Source organism: Lissotriton helveticus, chromosome 6 (genome assembly GCF_964261635.1).
Source record: "Lissotriton helveticus chromosome 6, aLisHel1.1, whole genome shotgun sequence".
Classification (NCBI taxonomy): Eukaryota; Metazoa; Chordata; class Amphibia; order Caudata; family Salamandridae; genus Lissotriton; species Lissotriton helveticus.
The window spans coordinates 1,595,014,799-1,595,040,476 of NC_136067.1; positions in this window are offsets into that span (position 1 = coordinate 1,595,014,799).

Sequence of the window (25,678 nt, forward strand, 5' to 3'; positions counted from 1 at the left end):
TATATACAGGAACAGACTCTACAATTAATCGGCTGTATAGACTTAGCGATAGCAAAGTCAGAACCACTAGCAGTAGCAGCGTACGACGCCGCCAAGGCGTTCGACCGCGTTAGATGGATCTTCCTCTGGGAAACTCTAAGAGTCATGGGATTTGGCCCACTCTTTATACGATCATTAATAAAATGCTATGACGGCGCATCTGCCAATATCCTTCTAAATGGCAAACTAACATCTAGATTAGAAATAAGGAGAGGCACCCGACAAGGGTGCCCGATTTCACCCTTATTATTTAACATTTATATAGAGCCACTGGCGCAAATGCTCAGGCTAGATCCGCAAATAACTCCCTTTCGGGTGCAAGACCTCAATATTAAGCTCGCTCTATACGCGGACGACCTGTTAATATACACTAACAACCCCACTGAGGTCCTCCCAAAGGTCGAGTACTCCCTAAGTGAGTTTGGAAGATTCTCCGGTTATGCAGTTAATACTCTTAAGACCGAGATAATGAGCTGGGGAGTCGATGGCTGGGAAAGACGTGAAGGGCCAGGATTTAAATATTTGGGAATTAGTATAGAGCAAGACCTGATAAACATCCCCTTGACTAACCTAAATAGAGTGATAAAGGAAATTGACCATCTTTTCCTTCGGTGGAGAAACCTCCAACTTACAATATATGGGCGTGTAAATATAGTCAAGATGGTAATTTTGCCCAAGTTAACATACCTCTTTAGCGCTATTCCCCTTGAATTCTCCTCTAAGCTTATCGGGAAAATTCAAAGTAAGATCTGTAGTTTTGTATGGGCCAACAAAACCACCAGACTGTCCTGGAAAAAGCTGAAGAGAAGACTACTTAAGGGGGGGCTCGCACTACCGGATATTTTCTGCTACTGCCTATCTTTTCAGTTTAAAAACATCCGAAGTCTTTTGACCAGTCCTTGTAATAACAACTGGGGGATGATTTTAAAAACAATGGCAATACACGAGGGAGGTGGAGAAGTTTTTTTGTACAAATTTGGAGCCATAAGGTTCTTCAAGAAAGTCCGACTGAAGGTCATCCGGGCAGCACTTTATGTATGGCAAAATTTGAAAACTAGATGGGGTATAAAATACTACTCAGACTTTGCCCCAATCTGGGATTCTCCTGGGCTCCCTGAGAGCTTGAAGGATGGTTTGGCGGTGCCAATAGAACTTGCAAGTATAGGTAAATGGTCAGAACTAATATCCGCAGAAGGGGTTTCTCCATGGGAGGTCCTGAAAGCAAGAATCGGGGATTCCTTTTCACGGTTTAAATATATACAACTACGCTCATGGTTTGCAGCAGAAAATAACAATATTGGCGGAAACTGGGAAATAGAGCTCAAACTGCAAAATCCCACCCCCTTCAAAAAGGAAGTCGGAGTATGGTATAGGTACCTATTAGATAGCGAAGATATATAACTTCCTCCACCCTATATGGTATGGAGAACATCAGTATTAGAAAATAGTGCTGCAGAATACTTTCTTCCTTCTATCATAAACCTTTATAAGTTCGTAAAATCTGCCTCCCTAAAGAAAAACCACTTTTTTACCCTGAATAGGATTTATTACACCCCTTATAAAGTTGCTAAATTTGTAGACAACCCAACCCCCAGATGCCCTAAATGTGGTATGCTTAAAGCAGACGATCTGCATATGTTTTATGAATGTCCCCAACTTATAGGGTACTGGCAGAATGTAGAACAGGCACTATCAGGTATATTTGGAAAAAAGATCAACTTAGACCCAGCACTAGTTATTTTTGGTTTAAATTCTTCACTTGGAAATTCCATGTCTAGAGCACAGATTGGCCTTTTTTTAAATTTAATCCTGTTGGCCCGTAGGGAACTATGTATATTATGGAAAGATCCAGCTGCCCCTCTATATGAGAAGTGGCTTAGAGCCGCACTTGCAACCGCAAGGCTAGACCGTACGGAAGGTAACGTTTGGGCGCCCTTGGTGTGCTGGGGAAAGGCACTAAGGTTGGTTTAAGATCGTCCAAAGATTACACCAAGCCTCGTACAAAGAAGCAGGCCTGGCGGCCCGTAGTGTATGCAGGAACATGGACCATGGGCGTTCAGGATTAAAGGGGTCTAATGTAACGATTGCAGACGCTAACGGTGGTATGAGGACAATCTTAAAAAAAAATTTAAAAAAAGAATCGTTATTGTTGTGTGGATGGGACAAATGTATGTAAAAAGGGGGTATAACATGACAGGACTAGCCCAAAGGACATGACAATTTCAGTAACAATGTAACGTTTTAAACGAAAAAATAAACACTGAAATTCACCAGCTATAGTTATCTCTGATAGCTATAACTAATGCTTAAGGTAACTATAACTTGCACCTTTGCCATTCAATTTAACCTTTGATTTTTTCAGTGAATATATATATATATATATATATATATATATTCACTAAAAAAAACATAGGTTTTAGAGACGTTATAATTAGGAATTAGCATTTAAAAAACCTTAGAAATTCACTAAAAAAACTATAGGTTTCAGGGATGTTATAGTTAGTTAAACATTTGACTCATATAAAACCAGAGAAATTCGCCTGTTATAGTTAGTTGAGATACCTAGCTGGTTGGCTGATGCCGGGTGGAACTACCCGATAGCTAAAGAGGAGATGGGCTGTGGACTTCCTCATCGGCCGTCACCTACCCAGCCGGACCTTGGGCAGACTCTCCTTCATCTCTCCACCCTATCTACCTCCTACCCCTTTACCCTACCCCCTTACACTTCTAAGCTCCATTTATTTAGTCTTCTACGCTCTTGGATTGTTTTTCTAGTAACCTTATGTTAAGCGCTCTGATACCTCCGGGTCTAGCCAACGCTATATAAAACTCTCAAAATAAAAAATTCAAATAAATAAATATAACTCGCGCGCCCGCAATGCACTGGTGATGACATCACATATTACATCACGCATGACATGGTCAGTGACATCACTGATGACATCACCTATGACATCTCAAATGACATCACTGATGACATCACTGATTAAATCATCCAGTGAATGTGTGTTTCTGGAAAGTTTAAATATTTTTCATATATATCTATGCCAAGGTGTATTGAAGAATGAGTGGATTTACAACTGCCTGAATGGATTATTCAGTAAGGGTGTGACTGACTGTATAAGTGAGTGATTGAACGTATCTTACTGAATGCATGAGTTAGTAACTAAACTGTGTGAAAGTTTGTATTAGTCTCTCATTTGGTGTGTAAGCGGCTGCATGGGTTGCTGAGTAGCTACATGAGTGTCTATATGGGTTATTGATTTGATGTCTGAATATCTGTATGGGTGCCTGAGTCTCTGTGTTGTATGACTCTGTGCATAGATGTCTGAGTGGTTGATTCACTGGTTGTATGGATTCAAAAGTGCTTCTGGGAAGGGCTGTATGAGTGAGTTAGTTTGTGTATGGGTGTGTTGGTGAGTGAATGAATGTCTAAGTGGTATATGTGTGAGTAACTACATATGTTTTAAGGCAGTATAGGTGAATGTTGTAATATATAAATGACTATACGTGAGAGTAAGTTATTTGAAGAGTGGGTGTATAAATGAGTGTCTGCTTGTATCAGTGATTGTATAAGACAGTAAGTATGTGTTAGTATCTGCATAAATAAGTGATGTGGTGTGTGTATAACTGTATACATGCATTGCCGCACATTTCTATATGAGTCAAAATGTTCAACTAACTATAACGTCTCTGAAACCTATGTTTTTTTAGTACATTTCTAAGGTTTTTTAAATGCTAATTCCTAACTACACCGTCTCTAAAACCTTTTTTTAAATGTTAATTTAATATTTTAATGTTTATATAACCTATATTTTAAAAAAATATTTTGGAACTGTATTATACTTCTTTTTTAACTGGAAAAATGATGTAATGTTTTATATTTTCCCCAAAAAATATGTATATCTTTTTTTTTTGTTGAGAAAACTGAAGTCCCATACCGTTAGTGTACCAAGCTCCATCACCACGTGAATCCTATCCGCCATATTGCTAAACTGGTAAATGATGCGCAATTCATATCCTACGGATTCGTGACACCGTGTCCCGTGTAACATCATATACATATGAGGTCGCTCCAGCTGCTAGTTTGGTATGCAACGGGTACGCAGTACCAAGCCATGCATTAAGTCATGTACGTATGGGGTCGCACCCACTGTGCGTTGCATATGCAACAAGTGCATGCTGCCAGGCCCTGTCTTACGTCATAGACGTATGTTGTCGCGCCAGGTACGCCATTCCCTCATTTTATTTGAATGTCGCAAAAGTATATGTAAATAACTTTAACCTCATGGCTGCTTCTGACGGCCAACGGCCGTCACGTGCACTACCTTTGTAGTGCTGCGCACGTCCGTTGGCCGTCGCGGGCCCGCCCGCTCAATAGAACGTTCTGCACTAGCGCGGAACGTTCGGCGCAGCTAAGGGGTTAAACTGTATATGAGAGCAAGCGATAATCTAAAATATTTTAAACATTTATATATTTCTAACTGTAATAAACTTATATTATAGTGAATATATTGTCTCAATATCGCGTCGGGTGTGGACTCCTTGCACGCTGATTGGCATGTGACCTTAAAAAAAGCATTTCATTAGTTCATAGCATTTGCCATTGTAGCAGTTGCAAAACTCCACCCATTTTAGTCATTCTCTCGACAGCATTTGATGAGACACATCTCTTCGGCTTACAGAGCTTTTATGAAACATTTTGCTATATACACATATCTTACACTAAACACTACATGCAACCACCATCTTCATCAATATTCATCGTCTGTAAAGTAACCTTCCACCTGTGAGAGCCATACACCTAAAAGTTGCATACCAAGGTTTTCACCACTACCAGAGGTAACATGGTTGCATACACTGTCCACAGCACAATGTAATGTAGTACGGCTCAGGGGCAGTATCATGCATAGATAATTAACACATTGACACAGATAGATAATGAAAGGGGGTAGGGGCATGTGCGCTCAACACCTTTTTATGACCAGGGTCACATATCCAGTGACGTCTGTGGTGGATGCGTGTGGAGTGAGTGTAAACCAGCCCTCCGGAAATGGTTGCTGCTATCATCAACTACAACAGTAATCATTGAATCACACACTGACATTAAATAGTGAAAGAACCAATAGTTTGTGCTGCAGTAAGATAGGGACAGTAGATTTAGATGTGAAATAAGACAGAAAAATATTCTATCGTAAAAGAACTATAACTTGTGGTATACTGAGACACAATCAATAGATCTAAAATAATACACAAAAATATTGTATCATGAAGGGTCCATCAGTTCTAGTGCACTCAGATAGGCACCTCAAAAGCGTTCAGCATGTGCACAGCCAGCAATGATGCGTGCTACGGGCAGGCAGTACTAGGAGTAATATCTGTTGCCATCAACACAGCATCATCTGCAATAGCGACTCGATCTGAATTGTGAACACTGGTGGATGCAGTGTAGGCCAGAAAGAGCGATCACCAAGAGCCTACAGCTTCCTTAACGTGGACTTGAGCTGCCCTGTTTGTCATACGCGAAGCAAGAAAAAGCGTGTGTGTAGCCTGCGATGATGGGTATGCGTGGTGCAGACACAGCGCACTGCACAAATTTATTTTCCTACAGGACTACCTCAACTACAATACCGACTCAATCTGAATTGTGAACACTGCTGTCAGCAGTGTTAATTGAATTCAGTACTCACACAGACATCCATGAATACTATTTCTCACTTCCTCTTCACAAAATACAACAACATAAATTACAAAAAACTCTGCAATAAATTAATCAAAACAATTCGAATTGCGATTAGTGCTGTCCACAGTGTAGACTATTCAGTGTTCCTTTGGACTTGCAAGATGAATTTGGTCATTGTAGTAAACCTATAAGTCATCTAAAAAAAATTCTTCAACCAAGTACACTAAAAGGATATTGTGTATATTTCGATGGACGTTCTAGTTACTTGACTATTGGATTCTGTAATTAAACAATCACAACTCGATCTAAATTGTGAGCCCTGCTGACCGCAGTGTAGGACAGAGGCACTATTCATTAACGCCTCATAGCCACGCACTGTTGAATTCGAAAACCATGGAGTTGGTTGCAACAGATCAGAGGGGGTAAACAGAAATAATCACATACTTGAACTTCTGACATCCTCAATCATAGAATCAAGACCCCTTTTCACTGGTCGGACCTGCTGTACCGCAGTGTACTCTCCTGAGTTCTATGAAAACCAAGCAACAAGTAATATTGGACACCTTCCATTGTGGGATCAAGACACCGTTCCACTGTTGTGACCTAGAGTAGGTTGCACTTTGTTGAAGGGAGTACCTTCATCTCCACTCTCAGATGAAGTTCTAACATCGTCCTCTGTGGGATCAAGACACAGTTCCACTGTTGGGACCTAGAGTTGGTTGCACCTGATCGGAGGAGGTACCCAGAAATAATGACAGACTTTAACTTCTGACATCCTCAATCATAGAATCAAGACCCTGTTTCACTGTTCGGACCTGCTGTACCGCGGTGTACTCCACCGACATGTGTCGACCAAGCACAATAATCATGTGCAGCAGTTAGCTACGGCAGCACAGAGTCTGATGCACCTCACCAGAGAGAGTTCTAAGAAAACAAAGCAACAGGTAATATCGGACATCTTCCATTGTGGGATCAAGACACCATTCTACTGTTGGGACCTAGAGTTGATTGCACCTGGTCAGAGGGGGTACACAGAAATTATCACAGGCTTTAACTTCTGACATCCTCATTCATAGAATCAGGACCCTGTTTCACTGTTCGGACCTGCTGTACCCCATTGCAATTTCAACTTCATGCAAAGCAATCACTGCTTCATTTTCCAGTATTTGTTGTCCAAGAAGATCTTCACTACATGGACCACTACTTTGACTATCTTGAGAACTTATTGAGCTATTTCTGCTGTAATAGTCTTTTCCTGTTCAACTTCATCATTCAACATTTTTAAATATATAGGAAAAATTGTACATGCAATGCTATCTTTACAAGCATTAAAACAACCTTCGTAGCAGTCAAAGTCTCCGAGTAATTCACTTTCGCTACGCCATGGTTTAAACAGTTGCAAAAGTGCTAAATAGTAAAATTCTCGCTTATCTGAAGTTTCACAACTACGTTTCTTGTGGTTTATGACATTACCCTTTGGATGTTTTACTAAACAACCATGACATCCAACTACTGCATATTTTCCTTCTTTAAAATTCTGTTTAACATTTCTTTTGAAGCTGTATTGTTGAAGTACTTCATATAGACATAGCTGTTCAAGATTTTAACTCCTTTTCAGATAGTATGTGTCCAACATATTAGTTTTAAGAATGTCTGTACTGTCTGGTTCATTTTCTGCTAATTCTTCAATTTATTTAAATGATTTCAACACTCTATTTCATTTGCAGGCAAGACCTAAACTTACCCAAATGATTTCTCGTGACTTTGAATATAAACTTGAAGAGCACAAGCGGTCTGAACATTCATACTATCCAATTTCTCAGTGGGAAAGCATTTTCAAAGTAAAGCTGTACCATCATAGCTTGAAACCTATCATTAAAATATCTGCACACATTTACAGGATCCAATGTACACAGTTCACCAGGAGTCTTTATTTCAATATTGTTTATATTTGAATTTGCTTCTCTCAGAAACTCAATCAAATCTTCCCATGCATTCTCTGCACAGCTAAGTGTGACAAACCATGTTGGTGTACCTAAGTTCCGTAACATACATTTGAGTTCTCCATGATGATAATACCAATACTCATTTGTTACACGTGGACATGCCATCAAATCGATTAACTGTGCTTCTAAATTTTCATCTGTTTCTTGAACTTTCTCCACACATTCTTTCGCAGAAAGATGAGATTGATGAACTCCAGCTTTAAGTATGTGATCCACTGCATACGACAGAGAAGACATAGCACTTTCAAACAAAGGTAAAATATGTATGGAATACACTGTTGAAATCTAGGATCTTCAGAATATAATCTTGTTGACCAATATTCTGAAGCTACAATCCGTACAGGTCGATCATCATACTTTCCACCTTATCCAGTATGAAACAGCTGTGGAAAACAACGACCTTCCAAGCTTTTCTCCCACACACTCATTGGAGTTCCCAGTGCTTTTTTCATTTCAAATAAGTCAATGCTGCTTCCTTTTACTTCTTTTGAATGCAAAGGACATATTGTGTAATGTTCCTAAATCTCTTCAGTCCTTGACTTGTCCACTTTTTCTTTTTGACCACTTGAAATTTCAGATTCATCTTCTAAACTTATTACCTGTTCATCCACATTTACAGTTTTGTAATAAATATTGTTCTCTATAAGATATAACGCAGCCTTTTCAACTTTATTAACATCCACAAACTATTGCCATATTTTCCGACTCGTTGTTTGTACACCATTTACTAGAATGACTATAGCCTCATTTTCCTCTTTCTCTCCACCAATACTTTCAATATTTTTCTTAAAATCCAAAGGTAAGTACATCACTCTTCCTTTCAGCCCTCTTTGCAAGTCTGTTGGTGGCACTTTACTTTAGGCTCCTGCCGAATTATAGTTTGAAAAGGATAAACAGATTGAATTAGAACAGACTCACATGTATTCAATTCTGCCAGTTCCTCCGGAATAGCTACTAATTTTGACTTATTATGTACTGCTCTAGCAGACATTTTGTTGTCTTTTAATTTGTTGTAACAATATTTACATATACGTTGATCACTACCTAACTCACAATGACCCTCTACCAACAACTAAGTTGCAAATTCTACCCACTTACCATTGTTCTCCTTTTCACTTTTCAAATACAAATCAACATTCCTAGTTTGACTTTTATAATGAGTACGTCGACAACAAGCACACTACATTAAACTTTCCAATTTATTCTTCAAACTGATCAGAACGAATCACTTTCCCATCTCCTCCAACATCTGTAATTGTCAAACTTTCACTTTCTATGGACTGCTCTTCTGAACCAAAATATCTAATTTCAATATCCTTACACTTTTTTTGAACATCAGATAAAGAACCATATAAACGACATGTATTCAGTTCACTTAAACATAATGCAGGACTTTTTACATACTACAGTTTCCTTAGGAACTTCCGCATTTCTGAACGTTGTACTGCTAACATCTTCAAGTGATAAAAAACACTTTAAAAAACTTTTCTTGAAAGACAATCCAGAGAATGCCCGTACTTCTCAGAATATTTTCTTAAATTACATGGATCTAGTCCTTGTAACAACTTAATCTTCTATTTAATACTTTTCTGTGAATATTCTCGTAGCAAATTTGGCATTATATCAATAGATTCTTGTTGAATAATACAAATACTACTACAACCCCACTTATACACAGGAGCTTGTGGACGTTTCCCTTGCACTTCTTCAGCTATTAACTCTTCTGCCTTTTTACCAACCATTTCCTCCTTTGGAAGAGTACAACCATCCTGAACTTCATAGCAACAACCTCCAGTATCAACTACAAATGGTAAACTATTATCCTGGAAGTAACTTTCCTCATTAATAAAAGGCTCACTAGTAGAAGTATGTTTCCAATGTCCACTGAAGATTTTGCAAAAGCTGGTTCTGTTCACAAGTCTCTTTTTTCTACTTTTGTCTTTCAACACTTTGCCTATTTTATTCAATAATTTCTTTGTCTTCAAAATCAGAATGAATACCTTCTGTTTTAAATTGAAAGCAGTATCCACTATACTTTCAATACGCTGCTTCTCTTTGAATTGCAACACTTTCCTTTTATCTTTGCTGCATGTTTTCATTAAAATCTGAATCTCTGTAGATCGAAAAAGTCTCTGACGAATTTCTTGAAATTGCTTTTGTCTCCGAGTAACAGATGCTGTTTCTTTATCATGTTTTCTTTTCCTGGTATTTGAAATTGAAGTCTGCTTCAACTTACTTGAAAAATTCTTCTTTTTGCTTTGTGTGATGTTTTTTTCATTAAATGTTTGTAATATTTTTTTCATAAATTTTCTAGTACTTTTACTAGAACAAACTGTTTCTGTACTACTAGCATTTTTCTCTAAATCAAGATGTTTCCTTTTGGCCAAATATATATTTTTCTTCTCTTTTCTTTTTTTTCACTTCTTCTAGGCATTTGCAAATTGGAATCCAAATGAAACAATTTTCTGAAAAACAAAAAAATAGATTCAATTATTTTTTACATCTGTCCACTATGTTAAAATAATAACATACAGTTATAAAACTTCTACTAACAGACCCAGCGTTGCAACGTGATAGAGCACAATAGGAGAGCAATAGAATGACAAGTAGTGCCATAGAACATACAGCAAGTATTTATTTAATTATTTACATACACCTTTACAATTTATATGTAACTGCACTACCTCATAATTTTCACCTCTCCGCCGCACCCCACCACCCACAGCACTCTCTCTGCAACCCACCACAGACAACTTTATAGAGAGTATTTTTTAAAATTGTAATCTATGTACTTAGGATGATATTATCAACAAAACGGCGTACACAAAAAATTACCATTATTAGCCTAACAATTGTATCTACAACTTCGCAATCATAACACTACACCCAGGGCTTTAATTGGGGGGCTGTCTGTGGGGGTCTGAGCACCGGCACTTTATTTTTGGGGGCCTCGAAACGGGTGTTTATGGGGCTCTATTTCCGGGCCTTGCAAAGGTAGTGCGTTTTTTATTTTTTTATTGCATTGGAGTGAGACTGTGAGAGCATGCACATTGCTCACTACTGAGAAGTGCAGACATCATGCCAGGTGAGTCGCACTGTAGGAGAAGGGAAATCCTTTAAAGAGAGCCATTTTCTCTCAGGATTTCCCTTCTCTTTTTGCAACGCAGGAGCAACATCATCGTAGGGTGATCAGCAGACAGACCACCAGGTGCGCAACGCTGATTGCCCCGGACTCTCTGAAACAGCTTCCCAGGTGCACACACAGAGCATCACCCAAGTACCTCACAGGTCTTCAAAAGACCATTTTTTTGTAAATGAGACTCTGTTCTTTTTCACCCCTTTTTACAGCCCCTACATCCCCACTCTGCCTATTCCTGAAAGAATTAAGCTCCCCCAAAATTTCGCTATGGTTGCGCCTCTGCAAACAACCACAAGAAGGCAACTCCAGCACAACCCTACTCTAACCTTACACACTGTCTTGTGTTAGTGCTACGAAAATACATGCTTTGCCTGACTCACTTAGTTCTCACACCCCCTCTTTAATATGAATATAAAAGCTTTGCAATTCCTTTTATATTCCTATACTGTGCTTCACATGGAAATATAGAACTGCAGGTTCTCACCACCCCAAATTAGCTCTCTGGTATTCTCTCTCAAATGTAAGAAGTACAGGTATTCAGTATCTGTGAGTCACGGCCACTTTAAAACAGTGTTTCTATATGCAACTGAACAAAACGTTATGTTTTTAAATTAACGTCTTACACTAAAAAGCTCCTTTACATTTCTTTCGCTAGATGAACCTTTGTTTAAAGCACCAACAGAGAAGGGTGGTGAACTATGCTCCAAAAAGAGCAACTCAAAGCTTTGTTGTTCTTTATAAGAAACATCTGCCTGTCAATGCTTATCGCCAGCCTTTTCGACCCCTTAAGAGACTGGGTGGATGAGTATAACATGCCGTATTTAGGATCAGGGCACAGGGTGCACGGAAATAAGAACGTATAGTTGAATAAAGGGCGAGTGGATGCATGGCCAGATGGATGAATGGATAGGTAAATGGATGGATTTATCAATCTATTGGTGGAAGGATAAATGAATGCATGGACCAGTTCTTAGGATAGAAGGGTGGGCTTATAGATGCTCAGGATTGGTTCTGGGACAGATATATCTGGGGATATATAGGCTTATGGCTGCATGGATGGCACAGTGCTTACCATAGGCGAGTGGGCTCATAGATGCTTAAGATAAGTGCAGGAACAGATTTATGTATGTATATAAGTAGGAATGTATGCATCAATTAAACTATGGTTGGATAGCGCCGTACTTAGGATGGATGGATGCTGGGCTTTAATTAGGCTGGATCTGAGGACCGGCACTTATTTTCAGGGAGCCTCCAAACGGGTCTCTATCGGGCTCTATTTTCAGCCCTCGCAAACATAGTCAATTTCCTTTAGTTTTTTATTACACTGCAGTGAGAGCACGCATATCGATGTACGCATGCTCATTTTGCTCACTACTGAGAACTAGAGACATCATCCTAAGTAAGCCACGTTGTAGAAGGAAGGGAAATCATTTTAAGAATGTTTTTTCCGAACGTAGGATAATTGGAGGGGATTTTCTAAAGCACACAATGCTACTTATCTTTATTTAGACCACGCCCCTCCTTGCATACCCCACACCCCTTTAAGAGGTTTGCCCCCCCCTTTTAGAGCACCCACACTTTTTTCCCACTTAAAACCCTGACTACACCATAGTAACAAAGAAATAGTCTAAGCCTCCCTTGAAATCCCCAATGGCACCAAGATTCATAATTTGCCATCAACGCTGGCAGCCTTCTACTACAGTGCAAGAGTGTCTATCAGCACGAAGATTTGTTGTCGACAGAAATGTTGTGTAAATTGTGTAGCTGTCTGCTGGAACACTCATCACCAAAAGGAATACAAACATGGGAATGAGCCAGAAAAACATACCATACCATACAGAGATTCATAAATGGGCACACTGCCACTACACCACCCTCTTCCCCATCCTTCCTTAACCTTACAAAATCAAAGAAAGAGCCTCAGCAAACCTAGTAGAGCCACTATAGGAATACAGGAACTTAATTTCAACAACTGTCTGCCGGAACGCTCAACAGCAAAGCGTATTAAAACATGCAAATTTGCAGTAAACATTTACCATACCATAGGACCCTTTATAAGTGCTCCCACTGGTACTACATCACCTTTAGTAGCTCGACATCTGCACGTTACTAAATTCTGTGTTTTAGTCACCAACATACCCACCTCCCCCACACCCACCCCCGCCCTTGCTTAACCGTATGAAATCAAACAGAACCCCCCCATTCCTAGTAGCACCACTATACCCACACAGATGTTTAATTTTAACAGGTGTGTGCCGGAACACTTATCAGCAAAAACTATAAAAACATGCAAATTGGCGGGTAAAACATTAACCATCCCATAGCACGGTTTATAAATGGGCCCAGTGGAACCTCATTACCTTTACTAGCTACACATGTCCACGTTACAAATGTCCGTGTTATAACCAGCAACATACCCACCTCCCCACCCCCACCCATGCCCTTTCTTAACCTTACAAAATCAAACAACGAGCCCCAGCACTCCCGTTACCGCCACTATAGCCATACATAGACTTAATATCAACAGGTGTCTGCCGGAATGCTCATCAGCAAAAGCTAATAAAACCTGCAATTTAGCAACTAAAACATACACCATACCATAAGACAGTTTATAAATAGTCGCAGTACCACTACACCACATCCACAACCGCCCTTACCTAACTTTACGCAATAAAAGAAATAGCCCCAGCAAACGTAGAAGCGCCACTATAGCCATACAGAGGCTTAATTATAACAGATGTCTCCTGAAATGCTCATCAGAAAAACATATTGAAACATGCAAATTTGGGGGTAAAACATATACCATGCCATGGGACGCTTTATAAGTGCTCCCAGTTGTACTACATCACCTTTAGTAGCTCAACATCTGCACATTACTAAATTCTGTGTTTTAATCACCAACATACCCACCTCCCCCACACCCACCCCTGCCCTTGTCTAACCGTACGAAATCAAACAAACCCCCACCATTCCCAGTAGCGCCACTATACCCATATACAACTTTAATTTTAAAAGGTGTCTGCCGAAACACTTATCAGCAAAAAGTATTCAAACATTCAAATTGGCGGGTAAAACATAAACCGTTCCCATAGCACGGATTATAAATGGGCCTAGTAGAACTACACCACCTTAACTAGCTAGACATCTATATGTTACTAAAGTTGTTTAAACACTCTGTAGAGTGTTTAGCAGGGAATGGGGAGATTAAACAAAGTTCTAATTCCCAAACTATTAATACTCCGTCCCTTTACTGTATCTATATTAAAGACATTACATGGAATGAAAAAATTGACGAGTGCCTCAAAAGGGATAGTGAAGCTGAGCACCGGTAAAACCCGGACCACTTCAACACCTAAGTATATCCACCACAGGGACACAGCCTAACAAATAGTATCAATTATAATCATATGTAGTTCTTTAATGTCAACAAAGACATACAGAAAATATACCGCACATTTTCATTTCTTTTTTATCTCACACATTTATAAACCATCTCCTCTAAAGAAGCGCTTCCTAACCACTTCTATTCCAGAAGAAAGACACTCATTAATAAGTTTACAACCATATATTTTAGTATATCTATCTTTTTATTATTCACTAGTCAGAAACTACGAAAACTATTAACTATACCCAAATGCAAACCAGAAACCATGTTCATATTATATCTCAACCTATCAGCCAATGATTCAAACTATGCCTACATATAAAAAGAACGTATCACTTTCACTATCTCCATCTCCTCTCCACATAATCTCCAAACACTCTAGACGGCCTCACAGTACAACAATAATATCTACCTCTCAATGTAAAAAATGAGAGGACAACCTGCCCACATAACATTTCTGTGTTTCGTTCTCTCGCTTTTAACTTAATAACACATCCCCACCCCACTATTTTCACAAAAAGTATCATTTGCAAACATGCGACATTTTGTTTATCTCGCCCGAATACATTACAAACCCAAATTAACGCTGTACCTCATTTTCTAAACCAGTCCTTTAAAGATGACAAACTACACTTCTTTGTGAAAAATTCCTAAACATATATAAAGTACTTATTTAACAACAGGTCAAAATGTATGCATATTTTATAACCAATATCAAACACCAAACTTTACTAACACTATATTATTTTGAAATAAAAAATACTTTCAAACTTAAAAACATCACCTCAAATACTTAATCACTACTACAGAACACAAAACATACCTTGTTCATTTCTAACTCACCTTTGTAGTTGGTATGCAGATTTCAAATGTCACACAAGCATACAATTCTTTCTTTGTCACACAGTACATGTAAATCACCGCTTTCATCAAGAATGGAACCAGTAACAGCACAATTTCTCTGTCGCTCCACACATAAATACATGTAAAGAACAAATCAGAATACTTCATTCCTTCAACGACATTCCAAAACTTATCTCCATTGGTTAATTTAGAATTTTTCATACGAAAAGCTACTTAATATTCCTCGCCACATACAGGTCACAAGTTCAACCTATTTTATCACCACACTTTCTGGAACATTCTATGACACCTGCAGCTTAAAAGTTCATCAATTTTTTTTAACCTAACGATATAGTTTTGAAACATTTTATCGAACATTTAACGGCACGTGCAGGTTAAAAGTTCACAATAGGGGTCAGTAGTTCATCAGCTTTATCCCCAACTCCAACAGTGCCTCAACTTACGCCCCCAGCACCATCATACCCGAATGAGTCAGTGCTTTCCACTTTAGAAATACCGAATTCATTTGATACGCGCAAATTTACCTTCGCACTTCCTATATAACACCCCCTAAGCACCATACACAAGTTACACTGTTCGAAACAAAAGTTTCTCCAAGTAGGTATAACTACATGCTGACAGATGTGGCACAGCGACCAGAGCACATGACTTCACAGCATATGACCCACAGTTTGGGCTCACGCTTTCATCCCCGAGACCGGCAGCATCTCAGCTTAGCAGCATGAGACTATAGACAATACCTCACATATTTTCTGTACCCCAAGACTTTCAGATCAGTACGGGTCAGTAGTTTTTCCTAGTATTTTTTTTAACTACTTGCACCTCGGCACTCCAATATTTAGTATCATACAAGCATTCACTATCTGGGGAGTGAATTCCCAATCCTGACCTGTGTAGAGTGTCCTGATTACTGATCTATAGTACAAATAGTGCCTAGGTCTATATGTAGAAAGAGAACATCAAAATATTGCATTAATTCAGTGATTTAATGTCTCTTTGAATAAAGTTCCTCTCAATACAATTCTTGTTAACACGACATAATGCAATATATAAGCAGTGTGTTGCACGTTCTTCTTCACTTTGGTCCCGAAGAACTGATGCAGTTCATCCTAGTAGGTATAAACACATGCTGACACTACTTTCACAGCTGGAGTGCAGTGTCCACGGCACATGACTACACAGCATATGACACACAGCTTGGGCTCACGCTTTAATCCCAGAGTCCCACACCACCTCACCTTACCAGCATCAGACTCTACGCAATACCTCACTAAATTTCCATAGCCCAGCACTTTCACACCGGTAGGGGTGAATACTTTGCTTCGCGCCCCCTCTATACAACACCATAAACACGCCACAGAGGTTACAGTGCTCCTACCATCCTCTTTCCTACTTTTTTGCCCATTTTCCCCTGTCTCGCTTCAAAGGAATCACAAAATGGTGGCCAACACTTCCTAGTTGCAACCGCTCGCAGCCAATCAGCAGCAAGCTTGTGTTTGTAACGCCTCAGCGCCCCTTGATGAATCACCCCCAAACTTTCAACATAGGAGTTGATATCAACAAAGAATTCGTTTTGAAAATTTCATGAAGATTCATCAAACGACGCCAAAGTTATAAGCAAAAAAAAAAATGCTCTTCCTACGAAAACTAGGTCCTAACTATAACTACCTACTGGCAACCGCCAGTAGGTAATATATATGTATACACCCAGAGCTGCATAGATTTATTTTATTTTACACGAAAACTACGTATCAAAAAATGGTCGCGACAAAAGTTGCAAGGAATGTTGATTTGCAAAGAGAATATCCTAGTAATGTAAAAACTGCTGATGTTGAGTTGCTCCACACTATGAATGTTCTAGCTGATGAAGAAGATGTAGAAAGTGATCCCTTTATCAATTTGATAAATTAAAATGTTCCTTTTGACTTAAGTGCTCTGAGTGATTTTAAACCCAAGTCTATTTTTTTCCCACAAATTAAAAATTAAGCCATTGATGTCTTCGAGAAAGGAGTAACCCAGGATTTGCTTAAGCTTTCTAATAACAAAAAATGGCACGGGTGGAGTAATGTCACGAAAGCGCAGACAGAGGCTATTGAAAATTTGAAAAATGATACTACAATAGTCATTAAAAAATCAGACAAGGGGGGCAACATAGTGGTTTTATCTAAACAAAAATACATTGATGAAGGGAGGAGACAACTATCAGAAAAAGACAAGTACAACAGGAGTAACTTAATGGAATACAAACACTGTATTACGATTTTTCAAACTCAGCTGGCAGAATGGAGGGATAAGGGATTATTGGAACTTGAAGAGTTTAACTTCCTACTATGTAAATTTCCCAAACTTCCAGCGTTATACTTACTCCCCAAAATCTACAAAAACCAACAGAATCCCCCGGGGGAGCTGATTGGAAAATACCTCCAGATATGTGTATTTCTTTCTGCAAACTTTGGTAAAGAAACTCCTATCCTATGTTAAGGATACTGGAGATTTCTTGAGATGTCTTGAGAACTTCCAATGGAAAAGTGGTTACTCACTGCAATCGCTAGATGTCATGAGCTTATACACCTGCATTCCCCATGATTTGGGTTGGAAAGCATGTAGATATTTTCTAAATGAAAGATCAATCTCGTATCTCTTCCACACAGAGATGTTGATGTCCGTCTGTCTCAAACAAAACTACTTTATCTTTGACAATAAAATCTTTAAACAGGCCCCCGGTACATCAATGGGGACCGGCTTTGCCTCTTGCTTTGCAGGTCTCTATTTAGGGTACTAGGAAGAAAAAATAGTTAGAGAATCACATATTTTCAAAAATAAAGTAGCTATGTGGGTCCGCTACATAGATGACATTTTCTGTGTGTAGGAGGGTACAGAGAGAGAAGCAAAGGATTTTGGGAGTACTCTGAATGAAAACAGCTACAATTTACAATTTACCAGTCATTGGTCAAGAAAGTCATTGGAATTTTTGGATCTTAGACTTACAGTTCAGGGAGACTGCTTAGAAAGGGCGCTATTTAGGAAAACAACTGCTGGGAACAGTCTCTTACATGCCTTGAGTTGTCACCCTAATTCTTTGATCAGTAGTATACCACTGGGAGAGCTATTAAGGGCCAAACACAACTGTAGGTCAGTGGAGAGCTTTGACACAGAAGAGAAAATAATGACTAAGAGATTCCTTGAGAGAGGATATCCATGATCAGTGATCAATCAAGCTAGAACTGAAGTTTCAAAAAGAACAAGAGCCTCACTACTAGTTGAGAAAGAGAAAGAGAATGAAGAGGGAAAGTCAGAAGAGAATCACCACCACCTTTAACAGACAGACCCGAGAGGTCCGAAAAGTTTTTAAAAAATGTGGCCAGTTCTACAAACTGACAAAGATGTTGCAGATAGTGTAGAAACTGTCCCCTAGAACACCTTTAAGAAAGCTAAATCCCTAAAGGACACTGTGTAGAGCGGTCGAGCCCTCTATGACAAAAAGTTTTGGAATACAGGGATTTTACATTTGTAGGAGCTGCAAAGCCTGTAAAAACAGTAAAACAGAAAGGAGTGTACACTATCCCCTGACTGCAAGTCATTCTAAATTTCTAAGCACACGTCGTGCAACACTGAGTATGCAATCTATGCCCTGTTCTGCCCCTGTCAGAAAGCATGTATAGGGAGCACCATACACAAGGCGAAGAAAAGGGTGTTGGAACATCTTCACGCAATAAACAATGGAGATAAGCAGTACCCAGTAGTGCAACACTTTCAAAGTCATCCTGGTCAGAACAGTAACCTTTTAAGCTTCTGCGTACTAGATACAATGAAAATCAATGAGAGAGAAGAGAATAGAGTACAAAATCTGCGATGTCTGGAGTCTAAACTTTTCATCCAATATAGAACGTCAGTGCCGATAGGTCACAATTGTGATGAAGAACTTGCAGTACATCTAGGTTAGATTAGGTTTGTTATGACTGGTTAGGTTCAATGCAGTGGGTTCTGATTGTCTGAAAACTGTTTTGTCATTCTTATAGTGATGCAAATAGGTAAACAGAAGACATTTTAAGTAAATCCGGTGTAAATTTAAGATTTCATTCTGCCTGTGCTGAAGAGCTGGTTGTTTTTTAACGTCACTGAGGTAGTTAGGTGAAGGGTTATGATGGTATGATATTTATTGAGTTTTCTTTTGTTTTTATTACAGACTAGCTGTACCCGTCCACGCGTTGCTGTGGCTCAGTCTGGTTAAATGGAAGAGAAAGAAACGAGTAAGTGCACGTTTCTAATATGTTTCATTTCAAAATGCTTGTGGGTATACAATATGTTTTTGTCCATCCTAATATATGTAGACTATAGTCTATGTGCGTCCCTTGTATTTGCTGCGCAGCAACCAAATCGATAGGGTCTGTTTGGGTTGCAAAGTGAACCAACTCCTCCCCCCTCCCTCCACCCACTTCCCGGTCTGCCATCCTGACACCAACTGTCCATCCTAATATATGTGGACTATTGTCTATATGCGTCACTTGTATTTGTTGCGCAGCAACCAAATCGATAGGGTCTGTTGGGCCTTTCGATTAAAAACACGCGTGTATTTGACACACGTGTATTGGAATCCAACGTTGTGTATATATAAACATGTGCTTATTCGAATTCAACGTTGTGTCAAAATTTCAAATCAATCGGTGAAGTACTTTCGGAGATTTGAAATTTTGAACAAACGAACAGTTACATTTTTATTTATATAGATAATGTGTCTGCTGTTACAATGAAGAAATGCCAAAGAGCGAAAGTATCTACTTCTAGTTGGTTGGCCCACTTGGGCATGATAACGTGATACAAGCTGCTAGACATGCTAGCAGTTTTCTTTTGAAAGAAAGCGTAATGACAATGCAACAATATGACTGAACGTATAAATATCACACAAGGTTAAAATTCTGGTGGGGGCATTTAATTTAGAGAAGGGGGTTTCTTTCTCATGTATAATTTATCCCGTATTGGGTCAAACCTCACTAGGGCAGAGACGAAGCATAGTTAGTTTCAAGCTGCTCCACTGCCCACTGGGGCTAAAATGAACAAAGCAGAGTAAAATACTGCTCATGGTAGCATCGTCTAGTTAGACGTTATTAGTATCCCACACGGCAATATAATGAATTGTATGAACTTTGAGAAAGAGACAGACGAGTAAAGGGCACAGGCAAAATGTTTTGGCTAATGCAGATTCGCTATCCGTGGAGGTCTGTTTTCACGTTCTATGATTGTACCCTAGCAGTACGTTTATGCACCCAAAAGTCACTGTTTGATTTAATTGTTAACAAATGACACACAGATATGTCGCTCTTGTAAACTTTAAAATAATCATCATGAAAGTAACATGCAAACACAGTATTTAGAGGGAAAAGTCAGTTCACTCCCCGTTTCACGCAAGTCTGTTTTCACGCTTTATAACAAATACAGTCACTTGTTTATTTAAATGCAATTGATGCTTAGCCACAGTACTCGTGAACAAGGGACTTGGTCTCGAAATGCGTCAAGTTGTTACATCTCTGCTGAATAAACAACTGCTTTCAAAGCCTTCTGGTGTCCGCGGCTGCTGTGATTTTGTACGAGGCAACAGCGTTTGTTTGGTGTTATGAGGCCCGCCTCCTCGCCAGGGACGGCCATTGTTAGAGGCAGGGAAAAGGCGATTTCTGTGCTCAGCACTGAGCTGCGGTTTTGATATATGTATACATACACACGTACGCACACTTGCACACACACATTGTATTGTACTCTATTGTAATTGCACTTGTATTGTGCTTACTACTCCTGATGAGGTTTAGAAGTACTTTATGGAAGAAAGTATGCTAATCTATAGCTCAATGTTAGTGTTTACTCCAGTGGTATTATTAGTGTTGTAGATTTGTTATTGGGTTAGTCTTGTGCTCTGAGGAAACTGAAGGATTTCCTCCATTTTCAAGTGATAATGTATTACGTGAACAGAAGTTAAGTGTGATTATTAGAGCTTGTTAATGTAAGTGGGAAAAGCAGGGTAAGAAAATAGGTTTGAGGAGGTTGAATATTGTGAGATAACAAGCACAATTTAAACAGAATTAAATGTGATTTATTGAATCGGCATGAGTGGATTGGTTAAAGAGGTTTTAGTGTGGCAGGAATGGTTACTTTAAAGTAAAATGTATCCTTTGTAGGAAGTGATTAGTTAGTTTACTAAGATTTAGCAGAAATGAAGGATGAAGGCTTGTGTAAAAATAGGGTAACCCCAGAGGCGCTAAGATTGTCTTAGGAGAGAATAATCCCTAGTGATAAATCGGTTATTTTCATGCAGTGTTTTTTGCGAATGTGGATGTAGGATACACCCTTAAGAAGTAGATTGAGTAAATAGAAGGACAGAAAATGTATCTCCTGGGCAGTTGACATGAATTGTTCCATCTTAGGTTCCTTCACCTGACCTCCAGTGGTACCAACATCGTTTGGTTTCTTCCACATAGATATTGGACATTACTGAAGCTATCAGACTTTGTACCTTTGTCTACATGGGGCATGTCAGTATAGTGAATTGTTAGGTATGTCTTTTGAGATTTTGAAGTATGAACAATCAATGGGGTTTGAATTGATCACACTTTTGTGTGTCTGAGAAAGATACTAACCCTGGGTGGTGAACTCCGCTCTTCCCGCAGAGTTTTTTGCACTCCATGTCACGCGGAGCTCGCGGTGTTCTGTAAAAATCCGCTCCGTGTAGCGGATTGGAGTTTTTTTCCTCGAAAATCAACTTCCCGGTGCGATTTTTCCTCGTTCGCAATCGTCAACGTCAAGTTGCCGAGCGCGAGCATGGAAAATGAACATCCCGGCGAGATTTCTCAACGCTGGGGGTCAGGTTTCTCATTGCGAGTGGTCACGTATGCGCGCAGCAGTTTGCGTTGAGAAACTGCCCGTTCGCATTGAGAAAGCTGCCGCTCGAGTAAAAATCTACTTGAGCGACAGAAAAGGAAAGCAGGGACTGCTTGCACTGTGCATGGTGGTGTTCGCAATGATTGCACAGTGTGGACAAGCATCCGGCACTGTGCAATCACCGCAAACAGCATTTTTCTATCGTACTCCGCCACTTGCTGAGCTTCGCGTAGTGCGACGTAGTATTTTTCGCACTTCGTGAACTTCCGCATAGTGCAACTCTGCGAACTCCGCCCAGGGTTAAAATATACATGGATAGAGAGTTTCTTGGAGGATGTAGTTCTCGCTGATGTGAGGGGTTGTATGTTAAAGGATTCTAATGATTTAGGACTTCCTTGATTTAGAGGGCCCTGGACAGGAAGTGAAAATGTATGGATTCTTTGTGAGTTCACATTGGGAATAACTAGGTCTTAATGATCCTTCTGAACTCTAAGTGATTCTTAGTGGCGCTGATCTTTGCGGTTAGTGAGTTCAAAAGTTTTGCCACTTACACAAAGCAAGTGGTCCCAACTTTGTTTTTCTTTCTATAACCTGAATTATTAAGCACAATGCAAGTCTGGAAGATACGTTTTTGTCTGGGTTGGGACTATTTTGTGATTTGTCTTGCATGAATTTTGATCCTATTACATTAATAGCTCTGTGAGCAATGCACAGTAATTTGAAAGAAAATATTGTTGCTTTTGGGAGCCAGTCTAGAACCTTCAGGACCAGAGAAATGCGGGTTTATATATTTACATTTAGACGTATTCTTGCTGTGGAGTTTGAATTATTTCTACCCTTTTGATAGTTGAGAGTGGAGTGCTGTGATATAGATGTATACATTTAAAATCAATGTGAACGTAGCCTCTGCATTATCATTAAAAAAAGCTACAAATAAAAGTACCACTATACCCAAGCTGGACAACCTTAAAATTACTAATGGCATTATACTCCATGGAGGGTAAGTAATCAGGAACAGTGCACTACTAATTCAAAATGTTCTGTCAGAGGCTTTGTCCACAAAACACTAAGCACAGTAAATGCACAGCACATCTAAAAAGAATACACGTTTTCAATTATATTTATGTTTGTATTCAAGGGCACAGTATACATAATACTTTTCTGCAAAGTCAAAGATGAAAAGGTCCAAAAACTCAAATCAATAACTAATTCAACTGTGCCAGGTGTTGACAAGTCTTGCCACATATGTATAAATAAAACATTGGAATGCTCCATTTAAGGCAAGAAAGTAGCTCAGAGCCAGGAATGGCTGGTTTTGAACTTTTGCACCAACATTCCAATGTTTGTAATTTTGTTTGTTTCTTTCAAACATAGAATATTCCATCCTCAATGGGTTGCATGTTTTAACACAATTAGAACACTTTTGCTTTGGATTATACCAGTTTTTAAAGTCCTCTTCCTTGTGCCAGATTCAGAGCCTTTAACAAGTGTTAGAGCTCTTGTCAGCAGGCTTTAATGCTATAATATGCATCAAATACATATGTAAAGAAATTGTAGGGGTTAGTGAAGTTGTGTTAACTTCCTGGTTATTGGTTTTGATTTAGATTGTGGAATTCCCCACTTTCCTATTGCCTAGCCACTGTTTTATCTGCACTTGGTGCTGAAGCTTCTTACACATATTTTGTGAGTGTGTAGCTTCTGTAGCCTTTTCTCACAAATTAATAAATACTCATGAGGGAAAGATATGAGAAGCATATTTGCTTAAGAAACCTGTGAAAATTGAGAGTATGAGATATTATAAGAGTGAGAACATGCTTCTTTTTGCATGGTCACCCTCTAATTCCTTCCAAGTATCAAGCAAAAATCCAGGAGGAAACCAGAAAACATAAGAAGGGAAAAACAGTACGTGGTCTGCACTCAGTAGCAGTGCACAACGATCACTGTATGTCAGAGTACAAACACAAGTCCTAATCCTCACCGCTGACAACCAATGTTAGAAATGGGGGTCTCTAGCTGGCAGTGGTATACACCCTCTCCAAGTAGGCACCTTTCCTATTAGGCAGGGTAAGGGGATTACATAGCTAAAATAATCCCTGCTCACCCCCTTGGTAGCTTGTCATGAGCAGTCAAGCCTATCTCAGAGGCTATGTGTAAAGTATTTGTACATATCACACACAGCAACACAGTGAAAACACTACAAATGGTTACTACACTAGTTTAGAAAAATAAAGTATCTTTATCTAAACCAAACAAAGCCAAAATAACAAAAATTCAACATACACAACTCAAAATATGAATTTTAGAAGGTTTCAATCTCTTCTGTCCATAGAAAACTATGGATGCGTGATTTTTACACAAAGTACCTTAAATGTATAAAAATCCACGAGGCAAAACAGTAACAGATGAGGGAAGCGTTGGAAAACACAGCGATGCGTCAGTTCCTGAGTCCTTGAGGAGATGATGCAACAGTTCTGCTGAACGCTGGAGCAGTGATGTGTCAAATCCAGACTGTAGAGAGAAGTGATGTGTCTATTTCCCAGGCGATTCTGGTCTGCGGGTGTTGTGCCAGAAAAACTTGCTGCACAGATGTGATGCATGAGAAAATTCAGGTGCTACAGGCGCTGCGTGGAATTCTGTAGCCGCTGACTGGTGAATTATTCATTTTTTTAGCTGCATAACAGGACCTGCGTTGGAGTCAGTGTGCGGTGGTTTCTCTGGCTGTGGCAGTAGCTAAGTCAATTTCTTCTGCCACACGGGGCTGTGTGACGCAAATTTCTCCTGCACCGCGGTGCTGTATCAGAAAATTCAGTCACAAGAAGAGCGAAGCATCAATTTTGCAGTATTCTTCAGTTCTTCACAGCTTTCTGTTGAAGGAACAACCTCCAGAGGCCCATAATTATAATAGGCACTACCGGTATGTTATGTTATGTTAAACGATCTTGTAAAGCGCTCAGCTGCCCCAGCAAAGGGGCGTCCCGGCGCTGTATCCAGTTTCAAAGAAAAAGATAGGAAATCAGCAGGCAGGCATAGAGGAAGGCTAGTTCAGGGGAAATAGATACGTTTTGATAACTTTCCTGAACTCTATTAGATCTTCCACTTCACGAATGTGGGCTGGTAAAGCATTCCAGAGTTTAGCTGCTAGGAAGCGGAAAGAACGTCCGCCCGCTCTACTCCATTTGATCCTAGGTACCTTAACTAGGTTTTGACCAGCCGAGCGTAAAGCACGGGTAGGCACATACATGTTCAGCAGAGTACCCAGCATTCTGGGGGTGTCAAGTCTCAAGATTTTAAGCGAGATGCACAAGGTCTTAAAGTGTATCCGCTGCACCACTGGGAGCCAATGAAGCCTCCGAATGGTAGCAGAAATGGGGCTGAACCGGGGCAGGCCTACTAACGCTCGAGCCACCTCATTTTAAATGCGTTGCATTCAGGCAACTTCCGCTTGAGTGGCACCCAGTAACAGGGAACAGGCGTAGTCCAATCTGGACAACACCGTGGACTGAACGATAAGCTGCCTTGTAGCGGGGTCAAAAAAGTTTAGAACTGGTTTCAAGCTATGTATTATGCCAAAACATGTGGGAGCAACTTTTTTCGTGTGAGTGCAGAAGCTGAGCGCTGAGTCTAACCAGACCCCCAGGTTTTTCACTTCCCTCTTCGGCGTAGGGGCTTTCCCCAAGTTAGTTGGCCACCAATGA